This window comes from Drosophila albomicans, chromosome 3 (genome assembly GCF_009650485.2).
Source record: "Drosophila albomicans strain 15112-1751.03 chromosome 3, ASM965048v2, whole genome shotgun sequence".
Lineage (NCBI taxonomy): Eukaryota > Metazoa > Arthropoda > Insecta > Diptera > Drosophilidae > Drosophila > Drosophila albomicans.
Genome location: NC_047629.2, coordinates 3,724,352 through 3,734,683, shown reverse-complemented (window position 1 = coordinate 3,734,683; position 10,332 = coordinate 3,724,352).

Here is a 10,332-nt window from a genome sequence, read left to right as displayed (position 1 = left end):
CAAGCACACTCGACTTTAGCTTTCTTACTTGTTTTTGTATTCGTTTTGAGTTGGTCAAGTTATTTTAAATGCGTTTTTCGAGTGCCTGCATGCGAAATGGGAATTATGTTACTCATGTGACGATCGAGCGATCGATTGCCCTTTGACTGCCTCATATTTTGCATATTTGTTTTTTTTTGTTTGGAGAAAGAGGAAGGAGATGGCGAAAGGGAAAGGGAAAGGAGAACACACTCCGCTAATTGGAGATTATGCCTAGCGCGTGTCCACGACATTCCGCAGATCGTCGCATTGCATCGTTTAACCAGCTGGGTGGGATTTGGATGCGATGCCTGCGAAGCTGCAAGAGCTGTCAGCTGAAGCTGAAGCTGAAGCTGGTTTTGATGTTAAGCCAAAAACGGGTTGAGCATTAGACATGCTCCAAAATGGCAATTGGTGTTTGGTTAAGCGACTGTTTGCGTTGCTTTTGCGTTTGCGTTTGCTACTTTTATTCCGCAGAAGTGTAAATTGCAGGCTCAATGTGCGAAATTATCATTTCCATATCGGGTCTAAGAATTTTAACGGCCATTTGTGTGTTTGCGCAGTGAGCAGAGCAACAAAGACAACAAAACTTCAACAAAATCATGTTGACTTGTATGCCAACTCCAGCTGTGGCAACAACTGGCAATTGGCAACTGGCAACTGCTGCTTTAGCGGATTTACGCGGAATTGCAGCGCGTCCGTCTTCCTGCTGCCAATGCGAGAGTGAACACGAGAGAGAAAGAGAGAGTGAGAGCGAGAGCGAGCGAGAGGGAGTGAGACAGACGACAGGTGAACACCCAATATGGCTATTGAGTTATTCACTTTGACATGCCGGCAATGACAGTGGCATTCCACTGCGAGGGAGCAGCAGCTACTGTATTGCCAGCTTTCAGCTTCAGCTTCAGGTTCAGCCTCAGTTTCAGCTTCAGCTCGCTGCTCCTGCTGGGCGGTCGCTGCTCCTCGATGCCTGGCTGCTAAAACTGCACCTGGAATGCGTATTAGCAATAACACTGCGCATATTTCATATATTTTTAGGGGGTGTACTTCACAAGAATTATGACAGCATCGAATAGTTAACAAAGTATTTTCTCTCTCTCTATGTGTGTGTATGTGTCTATATAGCAATTAGCTGCGTTGCTCATACGCCGCGTGACCCGCTGCCCAATCCTCACGCTTTGCATGCGTAACCACCATTACAACAGGCTGTGCAATGGGCCAATTTGCGCATAAGGTCAGCACCGAGTCCAGAGTCAGCTCAGTGGTGTGCTTCATGGAGTTTATCAAAATACGCGAGTGTCCCTGTCTCTGTCCCTGTGTCTGTGTCGGTGTCCTTTCGCCATTATTGTGTGTGTGCTCGCATAATCCCCCTTCGTTTTGCTTCTGTAATAATTGTTGTTGTTGCTGTTGCTGGCCAAGTCCAACCCTTGGCAAAGATGTCTGCTTGCTGCACACTAACGTACACACACACACACAGTGACAGCAAACTGGTTTGCACACTCACACTCACACAGCCAAGGGGTTCACACTGTGTACACTTCGCATGGGGCGGAGACTTTTGCTGCGCTGCGCTGTACTGTGCGCTCTTGTTGTTGTTGTTGCCTTTTTACTTGCTCTTATCTGATGGCAATAAGCCGAAACCCGAAGCCGCCGCCTGCCGTTTGCCGTCTGCCTTCTGCTTTCGTTCCCCCCGCGCTCCCCCTCGCACTCTTCTTGTTGCTGATATGTTGCACGAAATGAATTGTTTGCTTGCCATGCGAATACATCACGCCAGCTGCTGCTACTGCTGCTGCTGCTACTGTCACGCACACTATGGTTGTCCCGCTCGCACGCACGCTTTGTGCGCCCTCTCTTGGGCTGAGAGGTGGCGTGGAACTAGAGCTGGAGCTACAGCTGGAGCCAGTTCAGGAGCCGGAGCCATTCCCCAAAAATATTGTGTGCTGCCTTTAGGGCAAACTTTTTGGCAAATGTTGCAACTGCTGCTGCTGCTTCTGTTGCTGCTGCTGCTGTGAGGTGTGCTTGGTTGTTGGTTTTTCTTTTCCGCCTGTTTGTTTCAATATTAAAATCGATCCAACGAAGTGAACTGCATTTGCGGCACTTGCACTTGAATGCATTTTAAAGCAGCTTTTGCCGCATATTTTTTCCTCTTGTTTTCCTCATTTTCTTCGTATCGTTTTCTTGTTTTTGTTGTTGTTGGCTGTTTGTTTTTCGTTTTATTCTGCCGAATTTCAGAAATTTCAACAATTTCTGTTCGCATCCACGAGGCATTTGGCGTTATGAAGTGCACATGTGTGTGTGTGCACGTGTGTTTCTCAGTTTCTCTCTGTGTATGTGTGTGTGTATGTGCATTATTAACCAAATATTTTATATTCATCTCTACGTCTGTCTTTCTGTTATTTGCTTTTTCTCTTTTTTTTTTTTTGCTTTTTTACAGGCTGCATTTCGTGGCATTCGTGCTCGTCTATTTGGGAGGCCTTCATGGGGGCGGTGCATCGGATTCCCTTTTAATTAACTCAATTTCATGCCATTTACCACTTTTTTTTCTCCTGATCTGCACATATTTCATATATTTTTTATTCTCTCTACCTCTTCGTTTCTGAGTCCCTCTCACTTTGTTGCGGTAATCAGTTACAGCTTTTGCGCTTTCGTTTTATATGATTGCATAAAGTAATTGAAATGTGATTGTGAAAGAGTTGTATTTTCTTTTCGTTAGCAGTTTGCTCGCCTACGTTGTGCCCTGTAAACCAAACTTGACTCCCACTTAAAGTAAGATTTATTAATTGAGAAATCCAGAATTCTTGGTATGTTTTTAAAGTTGGAATAATGTAATTGTTTAAAGTACTAGATACTAGATTATTGTATGATTCAGTATAGTACAAGCATCGCTGAATGCATTATTTTTTTTTTAAATTAAAAGGCGACTCAATGTGAAATAGGAAGAAAAGTAGATCTGATCTAGTCGTATGTGTATTTAAGACATTTTTTACGGAGTTGAATGGAATCTCAATTACATATAACAAAACATATTTTATATCCTTGGTTAAGTTTATTTTTTAATGCTCCCTTGTGCAATAACTATTTAAAGTTTACTATGATTAGAAAGTTTTAACACATACGTATATATTATAATGACACAAATAACCTTAATGAATAAAAATGTAAAATACGATGATAAGTTTTACGTGACATTTCAGACATTTCTTAAAGAGTTGATTACAGTCTAAATTACATATTTTATGTTTAAAGTTAAACATGATTAGAAAGTTTTAACACCTATGAATGTATATATTTTACTTTACTTGCAACATGATTTTCGTATATTGCGTTTGGAATGAAAATTAAAATTATAAACTTGGTCATGGAAAATAGTTGCTCCTTTTAATAAATAGAACTTTTGATATTTTTAGAGATTACTTAATTTTTAGCTTTTTATACCCCCTACCCATAGGGTAGAAGGGTATTTATTACTCGTATAACTTTGTGCCGGCAGGAAATGTATGTAACATGTAGAAGGAGGCATTTCCGATTCTTTAAAGTATATATATTCTTGATCAGCATCAACAGCCGAGACGTATGTCCGTCTGTCCTTATGAAACACTGGATCTCAGATTATAGTTCAGACCATAAGAGACAGCATTTGTTGTGTTTGCACACGGATCAAGTTTGTTTCAAATTTTTGCCACGCCCACTTCCGCCCCCGCAAATCAATAAAATCGAATAACAAGCTAAATTTTAAAGCTACAGCTGCGAATTTAAGTTTATATGATAATGACAATTAACAAACAAATGAATAGTAATTACGATTACTGAAAATTTTGCGATCAGATAAAAATTGTAGAAGTTATTACAGAAATACTTTTGTATGAGCAAAAATGCCTACTTACTGGGGGTCTTAGTTGCTTTGGTTGACAATCTGGTATATTGTGCCGTCTATGGTATATTTTGAATGTGGTTCTATATCGATATAACAAATATACCGTTTGGTATATTTTTATTATATTTGTATGTTTGGTATATTTTGAAAAAATACCGCAATATTTTGCTTTTATTCAAAATGGGTAGCGGGTATCTCACAGTCGAGCACACTCGACTGTAACTTTCTTACTTGTTTATTAAAAAACACTTTGAATCTATGGTTACAAATTCAAGAAACAAAAATATAAGTACTCTCTTTTAAGAAAAAGAAAACTTAAGAAAAGTATTAAAATCAACATAAGTCCTTTAATATTAATTTAAGCAAATTTGCGAATAAAAATTACTACATTAAAATGCTTTGGAATTAACTCGGTTAAATATCATGAAAACGCACAATCTAGAACTAAGCAAGTATATTTTTAAAACTCTGTTATCAAGAGCTGAGGAAAGTGAAGGCGCACCGGGCTTTTATTAAGAAAACGCGCCGCAATATTATACCATTGAGTTTATAATCAAAAATAACTGCTTATCCTTATGGTTATCCTTATTGCTGCAGGACTCGGCAAAGTTGGCGCAGTTCGACTGCTTCTGGCCAGGACAGACCAGGCCAAGTCAGGCAAAACTAATAAACTCGCTTTTTTTCTTCGGTCAGATTCGCCCACATCGAGAATCAAGTACGGCTAGCAAGCGACTCTTTGTCTTTCAGTTTGAACCGCGCTCCTCTAATTGCTGTTTAAAGGGAAAACTGGGGGATTGAGAAACCTACACAAATTTACCGAGTGCAAATGCAGCTCCAACTCGACTCGACTCGATTTGGAGCATTTTTGTGAATTATTTTCCCATTATGAGCAGATTAGGTTTATTGTGAAGCGTCTTGGCAACGGGCAAAAGGAAGTCAGACAGGAAAATCAACCCGATTCCGACGCTGTTTTGGGGGTTGAGATGGTTTTTTGGGGTTTTGGTAATGTATCCTCAGACAAAACACTGCTAGAAGGTGAGCCAAAGGAAAAGGACTTTCGTGTTTAGTCTCCCTGGCTGTCTGTCTGTCCTCTAGGTTGGAGTTTCTTGTCATGTTGTAAGCGGCAAAAAGTTCTCTACGTTTGCTGCTTTTGTTAGGCAAATTGAAAAGAACAAAGGGGAAAAAGTATTTTAACGCGGTCTGAATTTCAAAAGTTTGCCAAGGTGCTCAATGTGAGACTGAGCGAGCGAGATAGGGAGATGGGAAGATGAGGAGAGAGAAAGACACTTGAAATTCCCGCTTTGAAGTGTTTGTTTTTATGCGAATTTTCCATAATTTCTGTTGTATTTGTGTAACGTGTAAATTACGGCATAGCTGACAAAAACTGGCAGCAGATGAATGTCTTGTTATAATTAAGTATGTTATGTATGTGAGTTTACGGATACATTAATTAGAATATCAATGGAGCATATTGCTTTTCCGATACTCTGCAGTACAGTACAGGAAATGTCAATTGTGCCACCTTACACACAGAGAGTGAAAAAGTGAAACCAGAACTGAAATCGAAGCAGCCAGCAACCGAAACAGAAACAGAAGCTGATGCTGATGCTGTTGCTGTTGCTGGGAATTGTCTGCTGGAGTTGGAGTCTCTGGCTCAGAGTTCAGACAAATAAATCACAATAACGCCAGCTACTGACGTGACCGGCCAACCTACAAAAACCGCACACACAAATGCAGATACGAATACAAATACAAACACATGGATGTAGAGGCAGACACACATGCATATCGAGTGCAACCGCAGGCCGACGCACAAATGAACCCAAATGAGAGGACCGAAGGACGGACTGACTCTGGGCCACGAAAATGATGTATTGCTTTTTTAACGCTGCTGATAGTCTGCGCAAACGCAGTCGCCAAACGCCACATGGATGTGGATGTGGATGTGGATGTCGATGTGGATGTGGATGCGGCTGTGGCAAGCGAACCACAGCAATGGCAACAGCAACTGAGGCAGCTTCTGCAGCCGGATGACTGTCCGTAATCAGCGCTGCATGTGGGATCAATGGACGAGCGAGCGTGGTGCAAACATGTGGTCGAAATATGTTAATTCTACGTTAATTATAAATTGATTTCTGAAGTGAGTATTTTTCAAACCAAATTCAGCCAGGACAATCTTCGCTTTGGCAGCGCTGTCATAACTCAACTACCTGCCTTCCCCTGTTTCCTGCTCCCTCAATTAGCAGCCAATTCAGTTTGATCGAATTTACGATTGGCCATTAAGCATTTAAGAGTCGCACGGACATGGACACGGATACGAATACGAACACGGATGCGGCGTTGGATTCGGAGTCGGAGCTACGGAGATGGAACTACGTGACGCGGAAAAGCATCGACAAATGCCCCAAAGACAACACTCGACTCGACTCGACTCTCTGTTTATTTATGTGTGGCCAGGCAAAGGTAATACACAATTTGGGGGATGCGTTTTGGGATTGAGAATGAGGGAGGGGGAATGAGAGCAGCAGGCGGTGGCCATAAAGTGCGTCAGTTTCGATGTCAAAGTTCCAATAGTTCACACTCTTGCCACACGAAGAGTGTGTGCCCAAAAATATCCAATGTTGTTGTTTCTCGAGTTGGCTCGAGTTTTATTATTGTTTTCCCATCTTATTTATTATCAACTTTTGCTTAGCTTCTCTTCGTTGGCATAATTTAACACGTCGCACGATTTGTTCTCGTTTCCCATTTGACATTCCCCGACTTTGTCGACTTTGCCGACCTCCAACAACTTCTTGTTTATCTGCATCCAAATTAATTTCCATTTTATTTCGAGACAAATTCATTTCCAATTGCCCAACTCAATGATTTGCTAAACCAAATCTATTCTGATGTTTCCAAATGTAAGCAAGATATATATTATTCCTTTCGGAACTATGGTAAACTTTTCTTTATTTATTTTATTTTATGTTTTTAGTTAAATATGCATAATGGCAAACGTTTCAAAGAAGCGAACCGAAGACGAATGATCTTTGAATAGACATTCTAGAGTGTAATACGTTTTTATAGCCTTGTAATACGTTTTTATACCCACTTCCAAAAGGGTAGAATGACAAAGGAGTCATCTCCGACCCAATAAAGTATATATTCTTACTCAGCGTCAAAACCCGAGACGATGTATTGGAGACGTATATTTTGAATGTAGTGGCATACAAATATACCAACTATAGCCTTCAGTACATTTCAGTATGATAATTTTTATTATTTTAAGAATTATACCGTACAGTTTTGCTTTTATTGAAAATGGGAAGCAAGTATCTTACCGTCGAGCACTCTCACTGTAGTTTTCTTACTTGTTTTTCTTTTACTGATGCATTTATTCTTCATTATCTAAAATCAATTTTGAAAAAAAAAGAACAAATAAAGTTGTAAGATAAGTTCAGATTTTAGTCAAAGTCCTTACTAAATCGATTTTCTTTTAACAATTTTAAATCGAAGAACAAACAAATAATCAAGAATGTTAAAGGGTTTTTTTAATATTGATCAAATATAATCCGTAAAATAATAAAGACCGAGTGTAATATATTTTTGATAATATGTATATGATCGTAACTAAATATACTTGTAATTTAATTAATTATTTGTTGTAATTGTAATTTAATTAATATACTTGTAATTTAAGTAATTTAATGTCTTCTTGAAACCCGCTACCTATAAGGTAGAAGGGTATTATATTATTTATTTAATTATACATATACGAACACTTTGATTCATATCAATATTTATTATTTCTTACTAATAATCCACGAATAGTGTGTAACTCTCTTTTGAGCGTTTCCTATGTCTAATTTAATTTCAGAAGAAATCATTTGAAATCTACTTTAACCCAAGCTGGAGCATATTTCAAAGTTAAATAGCATCGCTTAAATATTGTGCGGAGTTTGATTAACTAGTCATGATGAAATTTTCGTTATCTGCAAGTAAGTAAAGTTAATAAATAGCGCGATTTACTTAATACTTTGTTTAAATTATGATTATAATGGTCAACTCAATATTTCTGTCATATTAAATCGCAATCACTAGTAAATAACTCAACCATACACATATTGCATAAGTTAAATGCAGCTCTGAGATATCCTGTTTAAGGATTCCCAGCTTGCACTGCAAGTGATAAGCTCAGCCAGCAGCAGGTACACAGAGAAAAGTGAACTCATTAGCACACAATGCGGCAATAAACACTGATGTTGACCCATTGCTGATTCATGGCTAACCAAACGGAACAAGGAAGTGCCGCCAACTGAAAGAAAAAAGAAAACGGAACCATCTGTCGCATCCCAAAGTTGAGTGACAACGTCAAGAAAGTAACAAAAAACGGGCAAAATAAAACGAATTTAAGGAGTAAGGAGTGCAGTTATTAAAAAGCGATAAACCCAGAGCAAACGCATTGGCGAATTGTTGAACACCTTGGACACCCGATCCCATCCGATCCGAACTGAACCGAAGCGAACCGACTCAGGGGGCGGCCCCAGTTAGAGACTTTGTGCTGCGTCGTGGTCCGTGTTCGAATTATGGAATTCTTATGCTAAAATAATGTGACCACGGCTGCCACAACTGCGACACAACAGTGGCTACTGCGCAGCCGATCGTCGACGATCGATCGATCAGTAATAAATTTGTTGCACTGCCAACGCCAACTGCTTTACCCCCAGCCAGAGTCGAGTCGGAGCCAGACTGGAACCAGTCGTTGGTCAGTCTGCTGTGGCAAAAAGACTTCGATGTAAATACGCACACGGGAGCATGTCGCGCGTTTGTCCGTTTCTTTAATTCATGAGCCGAGCAACAGCAACAGAGCAGAGAGCAGAGGGCAGAGGATCGATCTGGGAGCTGAGAGCTGAGAGCTTGGAGAACGGCAGCCGGACTGGCTCTGGCTAACTAACTGGTAGTTGGCAACTGGCAACTGGCAACTGTTGGCCAACTGTGCGATAAGTCATTGAAAGTCAATAATATGTTACGCGCCTCGTTGCGCTGTTATTGTATAATAGCAATAACAATACGATCGTCGCCCCAACTTCACTCAGGAAGTGCCTACCCATCTGTATCTGCACTCAGAAAAAGAAGAGTACACATTGTTCTGCAATTAAAATTGTTAATCAATTTCGTTTCTATGCATTTTTTTTGTCTCAAATTTTGTTAATTTGAGCGTGAATCTTAGATTTTTAAATCAAGTATTATATCAAATAAATAATTATATATTTTAAATTAAAGCTATTTCGTTATCCTAGGCAAACAGGCTTAATTTTGATCAAAAGTACTATTTATTCTTATATTTAGTTTAATAACTTCCAATACAAAAGAAACTTTAACAAATTTTATTCGAATAATTTGACAGAATTGTCAAATGTTGTAATTCTTTGCCTATAAAATTTAGACCAATCTAAATCATACACCATCCGAACATATTTATGTAGTAAACGTAAAACATACAAACAATTATTATATAAAGATTGATTTAAGTGTTGTTTTATGCATATAAATGTTAGAGTAAAAGTTCTTAATTAAAGAGCATAGCGTTCTTGAAACAATTCTAAAATTAACTTCAATCTGCAATCTTCCAAATCAAGAATTTTTAGGAATAGCGTGAATATTGCATTTTGTACTTGAATCAGCATTTTTCAATTTTTGTCACAGCAAATCCCTGATTCAAGAACGAAAGTATTTTATTTTATTCTCAGTGTATTGTATATCTTTGTATCTGCAACTGTAATTGTATCTTTATTTGTGTGCGCAAAGACGATCACAGTAAAAGTCACAGTGACATTCACATTCACAGTCGCAGTCACAGTCACGGTCTGAAATTCGTGTCTTATTTATGAGTCGCGCTATCTGAGATTTGTTTTTCATTAATTATGCATCTTGTGTCTTCGCTTCGCTTCGGTTTCTTTTCGTTTTGAGGCCTCCCTCCCTCCGCACGCCAACGCCGATGATAAATAGCCAGAGATTAATAAGGCGCCTGGCTAAATGGCGTGGAAAACATGCACATGTGAAATTAACGATTATTAAATTTGTTCTCTTGATTCATATCTGACTGAGCTCCGCTCCATCGTTTTGACTTACTGCCAAGCTCTCCTCTCACGTTATCTCTCCACTCAAATGGCATCATTAGCTGGCCGTTTGCATAAATTATGATCCCGATTGCCGTTTGTCGGGATTTTCGATGGATTGGGAATGGGATGTTTTGATTATGTTGTGGATATTGAAGCTTATCAAGAGATAGCCACACTCAATAGGAAGTAGGTAAGAACAAACTTCTAGGTGGTCTATTCAGATATTGAAATTATTAAAGTAAATTTAAAATATATTTGAAAGATTGTCATCTTCAATTCAATAACAATATTTGATATCAATGCTTCCAATGATTCAACAGCATTCCCCCACCAGTAAAGAAA